The 4,673-nt window shown below is 45.6% G+C and overlaps 1 non-coding gene across 1 annotated transcript; it reads right to left on the bottom strand.

Moving 5' to 3' along the window:
• Nucleotides 1-1,352: 1,352 nt before the first annotated feature.
• trnav-uac (transfer RNA valine (anticodon UAC)) lies at nt 1,353-1,425 on the bottom strand. The gene has a single exon. It is a non-coding gene; the product is annotated as a tRNA-Val (tRNA).
• Nucleotides 1,426-4,673: the final 3,248 nt, after the last annotated feature.

Below are 4,673 nucleotides of genomic sequence, written 5' to 3'. Positions count from 1 at the left end.
TTTCCCCGCTCGACACCGTTGCAGCCTTATCCTTCGCATTACACATGACTCCTCTCCATCATGTTAACATCAGTAGGCAGGCTGTAGTTTGTCCACGTGTGCGTGCATGGGCCCCCGCCTAAGGACCTGGCGTTAGGAGGGCCCTTGGCGGCTGCTCTGAGGGTTATGTATAGGAGCGGGGGCTCTGAGGTGCTGGCAGGCCTGTCTGGGTTATTAATGACAGCGATAGGCCAGACCTCACACACTCTATCACCCTGTGCCTTACACACCACCAGCTCATCTACCACGCTGACATCTGGCAGCCTCATCGCCACCCCCTCTCACACATACCACCGCCACCACCACCACCACAGTGCCTCACCTCACCCAGGACAGGAGCAATGCTTTCTGTAGGCCCCAGACCTCTCCTGTTAGCCATGTCTCAGCCTGAAGTGACTCCAAAACCATCACATTTTCTTAATTTCCTTAACATACGGGACACAAAAGACATATATGACCACTCTGACTGCCACCATGCATGGTTTAGGCCTGAAAGTGACACATATATGAAGCAGAAGGTAGCATTTTGCCTTTTGTTTTCAAAAAGCAGCAAGGTGCTTTTTGTGAGAAGGTTCCTCCTTTTTTTTAGGCAGCAACTAATGTTGTAGAAGCGACTGAAGTTGTAACTATGGTAACCAAGACCCAAGCAATGATGTTACAACAATAATAAGGATGCACTAATTTGATATCGGTCCTTATATTGAAATATTGGTGCTTGACCCATGGGGCCAATATTTTTACTTCAATTCTATGTTTGGTTGGCCATCATGCCGGTAAAACAGCAGTTACATGACCAAAGAAAAAGCTTAGGAACTGACAAACGACAGATCAGTACATCCATCAAAAAATGATGGATGAAACATCCATGATGACAACTGTAGGTTTCCATATTAGCAGCATCACTGTCAACTTAACGTGTTCAGATCTAACCCTCACACTTTCTGGTGTTTCTTTGTAATCCAATCAGAGGGCAACCTCCTAATTCAAACATGTCCTAATAGATCAGGCGTGGGCAATCATTTTTTGAAAGGGCCAGTTTGAATGTGTTGTAGAGGCACGTTGAAGTGTCTCCCTGCACATAGTGCAGAGCAGCACAGGTGGTGTTAAGTTAATTTTAGCCTACTGAAAAAACCATTAGAGTTAAAACTAATTTTAAAAGTAAAGAACGAAACCCCAAAGTTCTGAAAGTTGGGTGAGAAATGTGACGACAGTGAAATATGTCAGCTGCATCCCTGCGTTCACACCACAGTACACTGGAGGCTATGCGGGTAAAGTGCCTTGCCCAAGGACACACAACAGTGACTAGGGGACATGGGTTCCATTGGGGCTCAAACCCAGGACCTTCTGCGTGTAAAGCAGATGTGATAACCGCTACACTATGGAACCAAAGCTTGTTCCCATACTGGGAGTCGAACCCGGGCCGCCTGGGTGAAAACCAGGATTCCTAACCGCTGTCTTGTGATTGATCGCTGTCCTTGTGTCACATTTTGCTGCCATTTACAGATTCTTCTTCAATGAAACCGGAAGAAAAGCTTGAGGATCAGGTTGGGATTAGGTTCTGTTATTTAGAAACAACCAAAAAACACGTCACACTGCGTTCTACTGAGAAATAACAACATTAGCATAAAGCATTACTGATTTGGTGGGGCATTAGAATGATCCTCAGGCTGTAATTATCATTTGCAAGGTCACATTAAACTGTCTCTTATCGACAAAAATAAGCCTCACAGGGAGGTGGGCTTAGAGGAAAGTAGACTGACCACTGTAATTAAATGCTACTTACAGGATTGTTGAGTGTACACAAAGTATCAATACAATACTTACTGGAAACCTATATGTGAATCAGGGAAGATATAAAGGGAAAGAAATCCAAGGGTCATCACTGTGAATTTTAATTACTGAGGACCTGTGAATGCATTCTTCTTCTGCAGCAGGAGGTCACTGACAATAACTGATTTGTGATGTCTAGATGACTTGGTTACAGCAAATCCAAAACTGCAGCTAGTAGTGTGTCTGCAGTGGTCAGTACCTACATCAAAACTGATCCATGGTTAGAAGTAAACCAGTGACAGGGTCATGGGTGACCAAGGGTCACCGATGCATGTAGAGTGTGAAGCGTAGACCAAGTAGTTAGGTGTCAAAACACACAGTTTGTTGTGTAGCTGCAGACCAGTCAGGGTTCCCATGCTGACTCCTGTCCACTGTCGCAAGCTCCTACAATCAAAACTGGAGTGGATAGTAATGGATGGTAATAGTTTGATGATCTCCTACCTGGGCATCATTGGAAAATCCTACCATTCATGTGGAAATTACTTGGATACTTAGCACCTAGCTAGGCATTGTTGCAGAACAGCTGCATCCTTTCATGGAAAGAGTACTTCCTGATAGTAGTGGCATCTTTCAGCAGGATAATACTCCTTGCTACAAAGGAACAGTGGTTTGAGGAACACAACAACCTGTTGAAGGTGTTGACTTGGCCTCCAGTATCTCCAGATCCCAGTCCGATCACACGTCTGTAGGATGTGATGGACAAACAAGTCCAAACAATGGAAGTCCCACCTTGTAACTTCTAGGACCCTAATGATCTGCTGTTTACTTTGTGGTACAGATACCACCACAGCACACCTTCAGAGGTTCTCATAGAGTCCAAAAAAGTTGGACCTACAGCATATTAAACATAATGTTATGGTTGATTGGTGCATTTTTGTTCATTTTAGTGTGCTATTTTTCCATTTTCCATTTTGTTTGACAGATTAGGCTTAATCTCTGTGAAAGCCTGCAGTCCGGCCAAAAACTTGCAGAATATTTGCCATGTGACCGCTGGTCTTTAAAGAATTAGTCATTGCTTTCTAGTTGCTCTGTAGTGTGCAGAATATTTTGTTTTTCACAGATTGTTTATAGTGCACATAATTTACTACTGACACATAGAAAACATTAAGCTGTTTTTCTTGTATGTCCTCACCTGTACCTCAAGGTATTGGCTGGATAATTCTTCTGCACCCCATATGTGCAAAATATTCACAGCGTAACCAGTAGCCTGAGGCCTAAAGGCTCACCTGATGAGTTTTCCTCCTGCTCTCTCTGCACATACCGTATTCCCGTGCCCAGTGCAGCTGCCAGTCAGCACAGCAGAGGACGGAGTGCAGAAAGGAAAGGGGAAGGGTTGAGATCGGCAGGCGCGGGAAAAGGCCACAAAAGGTGAAGAAGCATGAGCGAAAGAACTAACAGAGAGGTGTGTGTATGTGTGGAAAAAGAGGTGGGAAAAGGGAAAAAAGGGTTAGAGGAATGAAAGAGAGAATGAAAACAGCATAAAAATAGAGGCTGAGAGGAATCCTCATTTTTCATTTCAGCCGGCGGACTCGATGCCTCGAGATCAGACAATCAGACCTGATGGCTTTGGGAGGCTCAGTCAGCTTAGGGCTCGGAAAATGATGGGAGGATGATGAGGAGGGTTAGAGAATCTCAACGAGGAATAGAAGGAGGAGGAGGAGGAGGAGGAGGAGGAAAGAGGAAGGAGAAATGGTTTTGGAGTAAATAACAGTAACACAAAAGGACAAAGGATTCTGAGATTGTAGAACCGCTGTGGAAGAGGAAGTGGTTTTGTATTTTATGTTTTTTTTTGTCCCCCCCCCCCCCCTCCTTCGCTCCCTGCTGAGGGGGTATTTGGAGTGGATTGGGCCTGTGTCACCAAACAGACCCCTCCCTGGGCATAAACAGGCGAGTCGAAGGTGAAGGGCGACGAGGACGGACGGACAGATGGCCATGTGGAGCGACGGAATTTCTTCTCTTAAAGAATGCCCTGAGCGGCGGGTTTATGCGTCCTTCACCCCAATCCCGTAGGAGTAGCATTAAAACACCACCTCCCTCCCTCCCTTCTCTCTCCCCCTCTTTTTTTTCTCCCTCTCTGCCTCTCCTTCTTTCTCCACCCCCTCTCTCATTAAAACTGTGCGCCTCAGCTTCTAATTAAATCCCACTTGAAAGTCTTAAAAGTCAGACTCAGATTGATTCAATTTGCATTTCTGAACAGGGAACATTGCCTAAAAGGATTAATAAATTGGTTGAAAATGCGTCTTTCTGCAATGTGCTGTTGTTGCTTGTAAGACAACACCCATCCGATACTTTCTTTTTCTCGCATTCTTTCACTCTTTTCAACTTCACAAACAAGGCCCTAAATGCAAGCGGACATAGTCGCCCATTCACTCACACGCACAGAGACAGACACACAAACACACACTTACATACTTCTCAGCGATTCCAATCTTCAGTTGTCAATTGAATTCACATGTAGAAAACACACATCCGCATACACACACTCATGCAGCGGCAGTGTAACAGTGTTGGCAGACCTCCAAATTTTTCAGCAGAATGTGATGGAAGAGAGAATGGCGCGTGAGGGGGAGGAGACGGGGGGAGATAGAAAGAGAGAAAGGCAGGGGAGGCAATCGCTCAAACACGTCACGCCAGAGGATTAAAAAAAGCAATAGGAAGATTGGCATGAAGAACCTCAGCGATGTTGACGTGCCTCTGATGACTCACTCGGGTGATAATATGCGAGGTACACTGCTGCTTGAAGACGACTAGGCCACACGGGTCAGTGGCTCCTCATCCCTGAGGGGTGGGGGGGCGCCAAGTCC

Source organism: Parambassis ranga, chromosome 2, assembly GCF_900634625.1.
Source record: "Parambassis ranga chromosome 2, fParRan2.1, whole genome shotgun sequence".
NCBI classification, from domain to species: Eukaryota; Metazoa; Chordata; class Actinopteri; family Ambassidae; genus Parambassis; species Parambassis ranga.
Note: the sequence above shows the minus strand (reverse complement) of the source record. Positions and strands in the feature narration are given on the sequence as shown.